The sequence below is a fragment of the Sciurus vulgaris genome (assembly GCF_902686455.1).
Source record: "Sciurus vulgaris genome assembly, chromosome: 6".
Lineage (NCBI taxonomy): Eukaryota > Metazoa > Chordata > Mammalia > Rodentia > Sciuridae > Sciurus > Sciurus vulgaris.
Window position 1 is genome coordinate 166493429 of NC_136466.1, and position 14459 is coordinate 166507887.

A 14459-nucleotide genomic window follows, 5' to 3' on the forward strand; every position below is an offset into this window, starting at 1 on the left:
CAGAAAAATTCAATCACATGAAATCTGGAGTTGTTAAGAAACCAATGAAGAATGAATACTATGTGAGTTGATGTATTATTCCTTGACTCTGTAGGCTGCTCTGACCACTATCTCATTTGTTTGCCCCTTCATTATAAAAGGGACACAGATAAATGGGACTGACTGCAAATTCTAAGTGTTTTAAAACCTATGCTGTCCTTAAACCTCATGAGAAGCTTAGGAGTGACTTATGTATCATTTTCATTCTAGGGATACAAAAACTCGTTAGTAATCATGTAATTGAACCAAGGTCATCCCAGTGGTACCTGTCCATGGAGTTTAGTCCTTGAAAAACAGTTGCAAGAAAATATCTATCTGTCATAAATCTATCCATCTATGATCTAAAATTTATATATTTGTTTTTGAATACACCTGTCAATTTATCTATGAATCTATGTGTTTGGCTTATATGTATTTTCTCTCTTATCAAATTAACACTAAAATAAATTGACTTTGGGAATAAAACAAATTATTAGTGCTGTGGAGAAATTCTTGTTATGGCTTATTTTTAAACTGATTATTAACTTTTTTTTTTTTTTGGTTTTGTGTTACTGGGAATTGATCCCAGGGCTTTCTGCCTGCTAGGCAAACACTGTGGATTTTGTAACTAACATTCCTGAAAGGATCATGGTTCCCTGGAAAAATAAATGCTTAGACATGCTAAGAAATGCTTTTCTGTGATGATGATACACAGAAGGATGGATAAGGAAAACACTTACTTTATATTTTTTTATATGCAAAATATCTTGAAAACCTAATGAGCTGAAATTTTCTAATTCTCAGAACAGCAGGCAGTATGCTCGGATTTTTGTTTTCATAACATGCCTTCTCTTCCTCCTCGCCATCCCTGGGGCGGGAGGGGAAGGAGCTGCTTCTTCTCTTGTAGCGCCCTGCCCCGTGAGGTCTGTGGGCTCCATTTCCTGAGCCCTTCCTCCTGCTGTGCCTGGCGCCCAGTGTTGTGCATTCTGGGCTGTGCAGAAGGCTCCTCCGCATAGTGTAGACTCCACCAAGACTCCACCAAGTTATAAGGTGACAGGTTCACCAAAGTCAGGATTCCCTGATGTCAGCTGGCACTGAGGGACAAATCTGCAATTGCTGGTATGGATCAATTCTCCAAAATTGGTTGATTTTTTGCTTGGTCTCAAATACTGAAGAGGAAGCATTTCTTAAACTTGAAAGTGCCGTAGGCAGCACTTTTCAGGATTGTCTTCTAGGACTCTGTGTGCTGGGACGTCCTGAAAGGCACCAGGTTTGGATGACAGATTTCTTCTGGTTCAAGAATGCTGGCAAATCAGGCAGAGAATTTCAAAAACAGACCAACAAATCTGCAAAGCTTCTTTCTTGGTTTCTTTGGAACACATTTCATCAGGTTTGGATTCACAGGTTTGGTTTTAGAATCAAGTTTCATGAGCTAGTCCTTTTGTTCACAGGAGACTCAGAAGCTCAGAAAGCACAGTGTCCCCATGGACGTGACCTGGAGCCCAGCCTGGCCATTTCTCTAGCTGACATTCTGGTTTCCAGCCCTCAGAAGTACAATAACAGGAGCAAGTGCAACCGATTGGCCAGTGGTTCAATTGAGTGTTTTTCTGTGTGCTATGAATTCTGTTAATGAAATCTTCAGAAGCCAATTATTTCCATAATTTTTTCCTTAAAAAATGCAATTAAAAATTTAACAATTTTTGTTTTAGACTTCCAAATTATCTACATATGTATGATATATTTACTAATTCAGAATGTGGAATGAATAAAATCTTCCTTATTAAGAGAATAAGTTTCGTTCAATTAATTTTTCTGTTACAATATGGGTATCAGTTGATGGAAGTATCAATTCTCCCCTGTTGGGGTTTGTGCGTGCCAAACTTCACTTGTTGGAAACTATTTCCAATTCAACACCGCTGGCAGCTGGGTCCTAGAGGCAGGTGTGGATTGTGGGGGCACCACCTTTATGAATGCACTGGGTCTTTACCATGGGAATGGATTTCTTAACGTGGGAATCTTCCCTGATGCCAGCCTTCCATCTTGAACTTCCCACTCTCTAGAACTGTGAGGCAAAAACTTTCTGTTTATAATAAATTGCCAGGGGTGGTATTCTGTTGGAGTTGCACAGAATGAACAAGGATATGGTGCCCCCACTCTCTGTCTCAGGGTACTCCTTGCTTCTTCAAGGCATCTACAAGGAGCTTTCTATAGAAGGAACAGACCAACTGATGAGCTCACTTTATTATAGATCCTCTTTCCCGGTGGGGTTTGGAAATAGTTATGCTACTGCTATTATCCACAGACCGTGCTGCTGATCGAGACAGTCACATCAGAAGGAGGCGTAAGAAAAGCTCCACATGCCAATCTTTTTCTGGAGGATGTGGTGAGGGGAACGAGTCAATCACACAGTTAACATCGTCAAAGCATCAATCAACACACAAGGAAGCTGATGTAGGTACTAAAGTGTCCTGGCATCCTTGTGAAAAAAGACTCAGGGGTGCATGTAGGGAGGTATGGCACCTAAAGACAAGAAAAATAGAGTGGATTAAAATGTTTCTGAATAAGGGAGACTTCAATTAAAACCTGCATTGGAACCATTTCCTGTAAAACCAGAGGGGACATGTGTGTGATCTGAGCTTTTGAATAGGAGGCTAAAGATTATTTCAAACCAATGAAGTTCTTTTGTGATATCAGTAGCTCCCAACTGGAGTGGAAAGGAATCTTGAATTCGTTCCCTAGGGTTGCCATACGAGGCACCAAAACCTCGCTCAAGGCAAGGGAAAACTTTTCCTCTCCATTCTGAAAGCCGGAGTCCAATGCGCGCGCTGGCAGGGACATGCGCCCCTTGAAGATCTCAGGGAAATGCTCCCTGCTGCTGGCAGCTTTGGGGGTGGCTGTCTGCCCTGCATCCCTCTGACATCCACCCCCGGCTCACATGCTGTCCTCCCTTCCCTAAGGGCACCTGCCATACTGGACAAAAGCCTCACCCACCCGCCTCCGATAAGACCAAATCATGACCCGTGTACCAGTGGGTTTACATCCTAAGGTGCTGGTAGTAGAACTTCTGCGTGTCTCTTTTTCAACCCACAAAAACGTCCATGCTCATGAGAGCAACAGAGGGACCCATTTTAAAATGCAAGACAGGACTGCGACGATGGGAGGAGTCCTGGGAACGTACTTGCACTGCACTGCTGTCTGTGAGGGAATGACGGAAACAGCCTCGCTTTCAGCAGTCAGAAAGTTTCCCTGTTTGGTTTTGCTTCCAGGTTTTAGAGGCTGCACCTGCCTTCGCTTGCTCCCTTATGAGTTAAACTCCTGCCTGAGGGCCAGAGTTACAATGGAGGAAAGGAGGTGTTGCAGAAATATAATTAAATATAAAAAAGAAACAAAATATCCTGCCAACTCTGAAAACCTCTTCACACAGGTAGAAGAGAAACAAAACAAATTTATTAATGACTAAGCATTAAATCGGAAAATGATGTGCCTCAGAGACAATCAGCTAAAGCGACTGCAAAGACAAAGAATCTCACCCATTCATGCAGCGGAGGAGACACAACCCGTTCCATCCATGTTCTAGCGACAAACAATAATTAGTCCTCAAGTAACAGGAGCTGACAGCACCATTTGTCACGTATAATATATTCTAAATACACTTGGTAATTGGAGTGGCCATCTGTGTTTGCTAATTCCCTTTACCCAAAGGAAAAGCAATCTTCTCACATCGTCATGACAAAAAGCAGTTTGGGAGAAGGACACCCACTCCAGTCAACTCCCAACCTCCCAGAAAAAACATGTGCTACCTTCCTCTGTGACACTCGGAAAAGAGGGCTCCGAGGGCTTTGGGGTGACATTCCTGGGCAACAGATGCTTTGAGAAGTATATTTAACATTTTAAAAGAGTCACAAACATTTCAGAGAATGAATTCGTAAATTTTCTATAGTAAGTGCTCTAAGAAAAGGGAGGAGAAGAGAAGTCTTTTCTGTCATTTTCAAGATAGAGAATTAATCTTGCTTTTAATTTGCCTTTGCCCTTCCAGAGGCACTGTCCACCAGGACTCTGGGACAGTCTTTGATTACAGCTCTCCAGAGCCATGGAAGAGAGAGTCCAAAGTTCCTGGCGCATGAATCGTTGTCCTGTAATTTCAATCCATTCTGAGTTTGCCTTTACATACTTCTCTTGATTTTAAAGTATTCTTTCCCCACCAAGAACAATGAGTAAATGTTTGTGAACTAATCCAGGGCCCATCTGTGTGCCCACTGGTGCTGGCCTGCAGGTGAGTCACTGGGGAAGCAGTGACCCAGCGGACCTGCTGGAGAAGAGGTGCAAGTGCCACTCCCAACAGGTGGATTCCAGGATTTTGAAGTCCTAGGTTGACAACTGAGGCAAAACTCTCCAGCGAGAGATGTTCCTCTCAACTTAGTGGAAATCAACTTCATTCAAAAGAACTGAAGAAAGGAGTCAGCAAGACGTGTCGACCCCAGGTCATCGTGGAGTAGAACAGACTCCAAGCTTCACAGCATCAACAGGGCCCAAGCACTGCTTTCAGGCCACTCATGAGTTCTTTGCATGATCTTGTGTTTTAAGGATTGTTTTGAAAGTTTGAGTGCACGCTTTCCATTGAAATATTGTGACCAGGTTTCTTCAGCTGACTTTTAGCTATAAGACAAAATACAGCCATTTGTATTTGCACACTTTCACTCATAGAAACTTCCAGAAACAGCGAGGAACTGAAAGACTCCCTCGAGGACAATTACAGGCCAGTGTCAAGGGGCTGGAATTGAATCTTCACATGTGAACACGCTGTCTTTAAGCCTCTGAATTATCCACTGCACCAACAGCACTCGTTTCTTTTAATGTGCGTACTAGATATTGATGAATTTCCTCACGTTAGCTAGTGAAAAATCTACATTATTTGGAATATTTATTTATGTAGAATGAGTACCATAAGAATGACTAGAATAATTTATTTTTATTATTACTAGTACATACAGGAGAATTTTTGTAAAATGCTAAGAACTCTCCTAATCCCTTCTCTGAGCCGGTGTAAGTTAACATAAACGGGTTAACTCTGAACTCTGGGGATGTTAAGAGTGAAATTCATCCTGTTTCCCATTCTGTTGGGATGAGAATTTTCATTAAACTGAATACCAGAGGACTCCCTTATGGGTATTATAATATAAATTGAATGCTACATTGCTATTCTTCTTTAAAAAAATTTTATTTGTTCTAATTAGTTAGAGAGGACAGAAGACTGCATTTGTGCATTTTGATAAATCATACATAAATGAAGGCTCTCATTTTTCTGATTGTGCATATTGTAGGATCGCATTGGTCGTGCAGTCATACACGTATGTGAGGTAATAATTCTTAACAATGCCTTTTTATGGAGATTTTCTGGTTCGGTTCAATAGATTTTCATCATTTTCCTTGAAAAATCATGAACTGTGCAGTAGAGATGATCTGCTATTAAGGTCTGTGTTTAAATATCAACTTCCCAGATGGAAGCAAAGCTGGGCAAAGGAGCAGTAGGTCGAATCCTCAGACATACCAGAGAAGATTTCAATGGACTTGGCCCCATCCAATCTCTTCAGTCTGTTCCCAAAACTTAATATTCAGTAACAATGGGCACAGGAGGCTTACCTTGTGCGGATGATTAAAACTGCATCTTGGCCAATGCGAATTTATAACTAGCAGAACATCACATCTATAATGGCCAGCTCATGAATTTATCTGCTCAACAGTTTTCTGACATCACTAAAATCTGAGATTGACCAATTTCTACTATTTCCCAGAAAGAGGATAGACAACATGGAAGATAAAGGCAAAGAATTGCCCAGAGAAGGGAACCCTGGTTCATTAAGTCAATACAATAAATATCACCAAATCCAAGGCCACAATTCATATACATAGTCAGAGGATGCCAGTCAGGTGTCAAGAGGAAGACGTGAAGCCCTCAAGATGTGCTGAGAAGACCAGTTTGCTGTCCACATCTGCTCACTCGTGGGTCTTATTTTACACAATTCCAAAAAATGCTAGTCAGCATTTCTCCAAACTCACAATTACTATTAAATGCTGATTAGAGAGGCTTCAGGTACTCAGCTTAAGTCATCAGTCAAAATTCAGTCTTATCCTAAAGACATTTAAATGGGATGAGTGATTCCTTCCCACTTTTTCTATTTCTTGGTAAAATTCTCAGTTCTCTTCCACACCTTAGTGCTATCTTTCGTCTTGTATCCTAGATTTAACATGTGATTTTGTTCTTTATATTACTTTTAATTAGCTTAATTTCTTTCATTATTGTTTAGAAAGCTGTGTTGAGTATCTAATATACCTGTTATTTAATAGGGATATCTATATATTTGAAATAGTAGTTTTAAAAGGGTATCTTCCTTTACATAAACTAGCTTCATATACATGATTATTTTTTCCAGGGAACTGAAAGAAATTTAAAATTTCATTCCAATTTCAGACTCCTGTATTCTGTTGTGTTCACCTTTAGGTAACGTGTATGTCCTTTCTTATCATTTTTGAGTGTTTCCTAAAGTTGGATGTGTGGCTGTTACAGCCAGCTGTGTGGGGTCATCACCTGCCCAGGTGGAATGAGAAGTGCTGAGCTACTACAGACAGAAACGGGGTTGCCTGTCCAGCAGAGCTGCAGAGGGCCATGGTGGAACAGGCAGGCCCTCCTCAGGTTTAATTGCGGCACTTAAAGTCATTCATCAAGGACAGATGTCAGCAGCACGGTCACAATGTGGAGAGAAAACACCAGGCTCACCAGCAATCCCCAAAGTGAAACTCTCATGAATAGTAAGCAAACAACGTGGCGGCTAGAGAAACAGAGGGTTTCAGAAATACAGTGATAGGAAGAAAGAAGGGGGGGAAGGAGACAAGAAGGCAGGAAGAGGCTCAGGGCAGGAGCGGGAGGAACTAGGGTTATTTTTATGATTAAGATGGCTTTATTGGAGCGCAAAACACATTTCTACATTATAACTCATGTATGCTCTCCTGATTGAATATTGTTAAAAATTTTAATTTTGTAGAAAAGAAAAAGGTATAAACTCATAAAAAGTTAATAGTAACAAAATGCTAACTACATTACTTTACTCAGTGTGAGGCTGTGGGTGGGCTTAATCTCCATGGCCTCAGGTTTATCCGACTCACATGATGAAGGCTAGGGCAGGGACAAAGCCCAGAGAACACCAGTCAGGTGCCAAAGAATCAGTATATTCCTTTGAGCAAAATGCCCCAAGCAGGCTGTTCTGACCAACCCACCATTACTCACTCAGTTCACCCGTCTCGCCTTGGTCAACCTTTCATCCCACTGCGACCAAATACCTGAGGAAAACAACCTACGGAGCACAGATTTATCTGGGCTCATGGTTTCAGTCTGTCACTGGTCTGTCTATGGCTTTGGGTCTGAGGTGAGACAGAACTTCATGGCAGGAGATTGGAGCAGAGGAAAGCTGCTCATGTTATGGCAGCTAGAAGAGAGAGAGAGGGAGGGAGGGAAAGAGGGAGAGAGAGAGAAGGAGAGGGGGAAGAAGAGAGAGAGAGAGGCCAAGGACAAGATATATCCCTCCAGGGAGGGCCGCCCGGGACCTACTTCCTCCATGTAGGTGCTACTTCCTAAAGTTTCGCCACCTACCACCAGAGTCATCAAAGTGAGGACATTTATCCATAGATGGATTGATCCACTGACGAGGGTGAGCCCTCATGAGCCCATCACCTCCCCAAACCCCACCTCTGCACACTGCCGCATTGGGATCAGCCTGCAACTTGGAGGCTTTGGGTGATGTTCCAGATCCAGCCATAACACTGGTTGAACTGAGCTTTGAATTTCCAAAGTCTTTACTGGTCATAATCTTATTAAATGATTTTTTTAATAACATGGTAGTGCAGTAAACAGTGTATCCTTATTTAATCTTTACTATTCGTGGAGCCAACAATTTCAGCAAATGAAGAAGGCCAATTTTATAAATAATGACCTTGGGGGGGGCACTGAAACCCTGTGGCATTAATAATTAAAAAGTAAAAAAATTTAAAGTAACATATGATTTTAAATTAATTCCTATATATCCACTATGGAAATCAGCCACACAAAGGCTTAGAATTTTTGTCTGCTTTATATTACTGAATTTTCACTGTCATATTGTCCTTAAAAGAAGACACAAATTGAAAATGTAAAATTAATCTCAACTTCGTGTCAATTTCCCAGGAGGTGTAGAACACTTGAGGAGATATTCCATGACCATTGTAGCTATGTCTCTGTGCTACCTTGGAGGTCAAAAGATCTTTGAATGATTAATTTTTTATTAAATATAACCAACACCTATCATCATTAAAGGGTGTTAAGAGAATGTAAGAGTATTTTTAGTACTTTAACACATTTGATGAATTTTTGGAAACGATAGATCTATATTGTAATTTGTTTATATTTCTAACAGGTGTAGATTGTAAAGCAGTCAATGATACAGCACCATGGGTTGCTGAGGTGGAGAGACCTCATCACGGGCCCTCTCCCCTCGAGGAAGAACCGTGAGTTCACATTTTACCCTTATATGTCAGAATCTTTCAATACACATGGTAGTGACACGTCATAAGTTACATTTCTGTCTATTTTGTATGCCCACATAATGATTTAATGATTTTTTAAAATTTTTTAAATTTTTATTTGTTCATTTTAGATATACATGATAGTAGAGTGTATTTTACCTATTATATATACATGGAGTATGACATTCTGATTAGGATCCCATTCTTGTGGTTGTACATGGTGTGGGGTTTCACTGGTTGGATATTCATATATCAGCATGGGGAAGTGCTGTCAATCAGTCCACTGTCTGTCCTATTCCCATCCCCCGCCCGTCCCTTCATCCCCTTTGTCTAATCCAGTGGATGGCTCTGCTTCCCCTCCCCCGCTCCCTTGTATGGATGTTAACCCACAGATAGTATTTTTACAATAAAAATTGATGACATTAGTAGTCTTAAACTTATACTTTATCTTGATACATTATCTAAAATCTGATTAATTTGATTCCAAAACTTCTATTGAGGCACCTGTTCTAATGGGGCTGCCACTAAGCATTCCAAGTACACACCCAGGTCTCTTGCACATCACCCTCTTTGGAGAGACTCCTCTTACCAGGGCCTCACCTGCACCCTAACGCCGTCCTCCTTTGGCAGCAGAGATGGTGGTACACTCCCAAAAGGCAGTGGAAAAGACTTAATAAGCAACGCCCCAGATCACACCGAGCTTAAGTCCCAAATCCTGCATGTGCCTACCCCAGTGTGCACAGGATCTCTCACTGCCTACGTGTTAATAATAGATGCCATCTTTCCCTCTTGTCCCTGCTAGGTGGCCTTCACTACTGAGCTGTGGGGAGCAGAGTGGAAAGGCCCAGCAGGACAGGACCAGACACAGTAAGAGAAGGGTTCCCAGCAACACTGGTACTTCTGGGTTTTCACCATCACCAAGAGCAGCCCAGAGGATGCTGGCCAAGGGGTCTCCAGGAGGCCCCGTGTTTTCTTAGGAACCTTCTAATGGATATGTTTGGCATTTAGAAACCGCAGTTCCTTGTGTCAGCAAAGACCGTCTTGCTATCCTTCCTCTGCAAGATGGTTCTGTAAATCTTTGTTTTCATCCCTTTTGCAAATCTCTATTTTTATCCTTAAAAAAATTAACCTGCAGATAATATTACGTTTCATCTTGCTGATTTGGGGAACAATTCACCCTATAGTCCTCATATGTAGACATATTCATAAATTTTGTTAAACTATTCTGACAGTCTTTATTTAGAGTTGTGCACAAAAATAAACTAAGATTCTTAAAAACATTCCATGATGGAAAATAAAATAACTAGAATGTGTATTGACTTGTGTCTGTATGCCAGAACAAATACAGTAAAATCTTGTTAATTTTAATAAAAAAGGATTTCTAAAACTGTCATCATGGACAAGTGTTCTTTAAAATTCTTGCTTATTTCAAGAAAATGAAAACATAGGTTTTTTTTTTTTTTTCCCTACTAATACTCTAGTAGAACAAAAGACAATAAAGAGAAATAGAAAAGAGACTGGAGAAAGAAAAACTGAGAGGTGGCTGAAGCGTGTGGCAGGGCCCTTGATCTCCTGCATGCATCTCATGCTTTTATTTGCACACACTTCGGATGGGAGGTGTGTGGCAAACCTGAGCATGTGCTTCATTTGGAACCAACCAGGAGAGTTAAGATAATGTCCTCAAGAGATATTTCATAATTGGCAGATTGGTCTAAAACTGAATTTCTTCTTTGCATTATACCATGCATATTAATAATACCTTTCTCAGATATGTGCAGCCTTGAACATAGACATTAGGGAGAAATAAATTTCTGAGTCATTTATTAAAATGACAACTGGGTCAGAAACAGAACTGAAATTGTGGGATTAATTCCATGGTTACCTCATGGAACTTTGCTGGAATCAATGGAAATTCAAAATAAAAAAGGGACTGAGCATGTGGCTAAGTGGTTAAGCACCCCTGGATTCAATCCCTGGTACCAAAAACAAAACAAAACAACAAAAACAACAACAACAAAATAGTAAAACAGATTTCCCTGAGGAAGAAATTCCACCTGAAGACTGCAGGTCTGCTCCTGCCTGAGATTTTCCAGTCTGCTAGTGATCTGCTCTGACTTTAGTATGCCATCCCCACAGTTACCTGAGATAATTATATGATGTGCACTTGCATAGATAATATGGAGCCAGATTTCCACATCTGCAGTTCCATGTCTGTGGCCTCAACCAATTGTGGATTGAAAATATATTTTAAAAATTGGATCTGTACTGAACGGTAATAATTGCTATTATTACTTCCTAAAAATGAAATGTATTTCCATGGTATTTACATCATATTAGGTATTATAAGTAATCTCAAGATCATTTAAAGAATACGAGAAGATGCATGTAGACCATATGCAAATACCATGCCATTTCCTATGAAGGACTTGAGAGTGTGTCATCGTCAGGCAGGGGGTCCTGAAACCAATCCTGTGCAGATGCTGAGGAAGGAAGAGCTGCATGTGAGGAAGGAAGAGCTGCATGTGCATCTGGACATCATGGTTCTGATGCAAAACGGTACACGTGTATCATCTCTGCAAGTCAGGAGTCCGTCAGCTCACTCTTGGGTTCATGTTCATCGTATTCTGTCACTATGGTTGTCTTACAGTTGACCAAATCCAGTGTATCAGAGCAGTGAGTTTACAGTTCATTCATATGTTTCAACCATTGGATCATTAGGAAATATCTGTGTATACATATAGCCACTCATGTACTACTTAACTAGTTTCAACAGTAAGTCAGTATTTACTGATTTTAAGTAAGTATGAATCATTATGCAAGATACAAAAAAATAAGAACTATATATTGTGAATTTTGGAGTGCAATAGAAAAAAAAGGACATGGGTGGAAAACATAGTTTGTAACTGAGTCTAAATGACCTAGACTTACACGTAGATGTAGATTTTGGAGAAGGTGGCCATTCCATTAGGAAAAGGGGCCTTTGTTGCCTGGTCTGAGGGGCACTCTCTGGGCCTGATCGGGGCTGACTGCCTTGTGAAGCAGAGCAGGGACCCAGTGAAGGTTCACAGGGAAGCTGGTCAAGGTGGGGACACACAGGCACGACCTTGGAATCAGTGCCCGTTCCAATTCAACTGACTGCGAGTCAGCACTGCTGGCTTTGAGGTCAGAAAGAGAAACCCTGGTCAGAGTAGGGCGTGTCTGGAATATTAGGGCACCCTGATGGGTCCGGGAGGCTGATTTCATTCCACAGACACTATTGTGCATTTGGTGGGTGCAAGCTTCAGAAATCATGACCACATCTCAATCCTCAACTCTGAATCGTCAATGGCTTATCATTGTCTATTCGAAGTTCAAATTAAAGGAGGACCTGGTGTTTTCATTTCTAAATCTGGCACCCCACCAGAGCCCCGGGTCATGGGATACGTACACGACTTCCCAGGCACCGCTTTTCCAAACTCTTCATAGAGAGGAACTGTAAGACTTGCAGCTTTGCTGGAAAGACTGACTTCTGACATCAGAGGACATTTTGCCACCTGGACCAAATTCAGCACATTTTAAGCTGCAATACAATCACCATGTTTACACCTGTAATTGTAAACTATATTGCATTATTGTGTTTATCACAAAGACTGTCCAACTGGCATTACTTTATGGTATAACTTTTTCACATTATATATATTTTAAGATCTTTCCACGTCAGCACAAAATTATGAGCTATAATTTATTTATATTTTGTCCATTCACAATATATGCTTTATCACATTCTCACTTACATTTTACAATGTAGTTTCACAGCTGTTGAGGGATATAAAGTAGACTATACTGAGATTCTCTCTCTTATAAATACCCAGTGATATAAAATTACCTATGGGTTAATAATTTCATATTTAGAAGCATGAAATTACTGTTGATTTATACTTGGTTTATGAGGTAACATGTTATCTTACAAACTAAATATATTTGTGAAGTACGCCTTAATGTATAGACAATGTGCTAATATTTACTAGTGTATTCTTTTGTAATAAATTTATTCTATCCCTGGCGTGATTCCGTCCTGCGCGTCTCTTCTCTAGGGCAGCAGCCTATTTTCTGTCCACCTTCTCTCCCACCTAAGTGTGTGCTACCACCCCATGGAAGATTCGATGGACATGGACATGAGCCCCCTGAGGCCCCAGAACTATCTTTTCGTGCGGCAGATGGAGTTAGCCCCATGTTGCAGGCGACGATACTGAAGATCATAGAAATGATTGAACGGTTGTTGCAAAGAGAGTGACAAAAAAATTGAACAAAGATCCTTTACTCCAAATAATAGAAATGAGGTTGTGAACTAAAGGCTGACAAAGATTATCACTTTAAGGTGGATAATGATGAAAATGAACACCAGTTATCCTTAAGAACGGTCAGTTTAGGGGCTGGTGCAAAGGATGACTTGCACATTGTTGAAGCAGAGGCAATGAATTATGAAGGCAGTCCTATTAAAGTAACATTGGCAACATTGAAAATGTCTGTACAGCCAACGGTTTCCCTTGGGGGCTTTGAAATCACACCACCTGTGGTCTTAAGGTTGAAGAGTGGTTCAGGGCCTGTGCATATTAGTGGGTTAGTGGGCAGCACTTAGTAGCTGTGGAGGAAGATGCAGAATCAGAAGATGAAGAGGAGGAGGATGTAAAACTCTTAAGTGTGTCTGGAAAGCGATCTGCCCCTGGAGGTGGTAGCAAGTTTCCCCAGAAAACAAGTAAAACTTGCTGCTGATGAAGATGATGACGATGATGAAGATGATGATGATGATGATGAAGATGATGATGATTTTGATGATGAAGAAACTGAAGAAAAAGCTCCAGTGAAGAAATCTGTATGAGATACTGCAGCCAAAAATGCACAAAAATCAAACCAGAATGGAAAAGACTCAAAACCATCAACACCAAGATCAAAAGGTCAAGAATCCTTCAAAAAACAGGAAAAAAACTCCTAAAACACCAAAAGGACCTAGTTCTGTAGAAGACGTTAAAGCAAAAATGCAAGCAAGTATAGAGAAAGGTGGTTCTCTTCCCAAAGTGGAAGCCAAGTTCGTCAATTATGTGAAGAATTGCTTCCGGATGACTGACCAGGAGGCTATTCAAGATCTCTGGCAGTGGAGGAAGTCTCTTTAAGAAACTAGTTTAAACAGTTTGTTAAAAATTTCTGTCTTCTTTCATTTCTGTAACAGTTGATATCTGGCTGTCCTTTTTATAATGCAAAGTGAGAACTTTCCCTACTGTGTTTGATAAATGTTGTCCAGGTTCCATTGCCAAGAATGTGTTGTCCAAAATGCCTGTTTAGTTTTAAAGATGGAACTCCACCCTTTGCTTGGTTTTTAAGTATGTATGGAATGTTGTGATAGGACATAGTAGTCGTGGTGGTCAGACATGGAAATGGTGGGGAGACAAAAATATACATGTGAAATAAACTCAGTATTTTCATAAAAAAAATTTATTCTAAATGCATACATTATGTTATACTTTGTCTACTTGTAGTATTTTTTATGTTTTTAGTTATATTAAAATAATGGTATTGCTATTTAAAGCAATATTTAGTGAGACTTTTTCTAAAGAAGCATCTTCCACGTGCATGGCATAGTTAGGAATAAATCGTGGCAATTCAGCAGATATCACCTCAGATCCAGGGATGGAACTAAAAGGAGTCAAAGTAAATCAGCCTTTCAGAAATAACAATGTGGACCTAATTCCACTCCATTTTTCTCACTGGGATTCTTCTACTGAGCGTAATATATCAAGAGCAGGAAATGATTTTCACATTTAGGTCATTCATGTAATTAATTAAATCTGAATTCAGATGCATTTTAGGAAAGTACTTCAAATTTATTAAAAATGTCAAGCTCCAGCACCATT

General features: G+C 40.4%; 1 pseudogene across 1 annotated transcript; it reads left to right on the forward strand.

Annotated features, from left to right (window-relative positions):
• The first annotated feature begins 12884 nt into the window (after positions 1 to 12884).
• LOC306664168 (nucleophosmin-like) lies at positions 12885 to 14022 on the forward strand (annotated as a pseudogene). Its single transcript has one exon. The product of its transcript is annotated as a nucleophosmin-like (transcript).
• Positions 14023 to 14459: the final 437 nt, after the last annotated feature.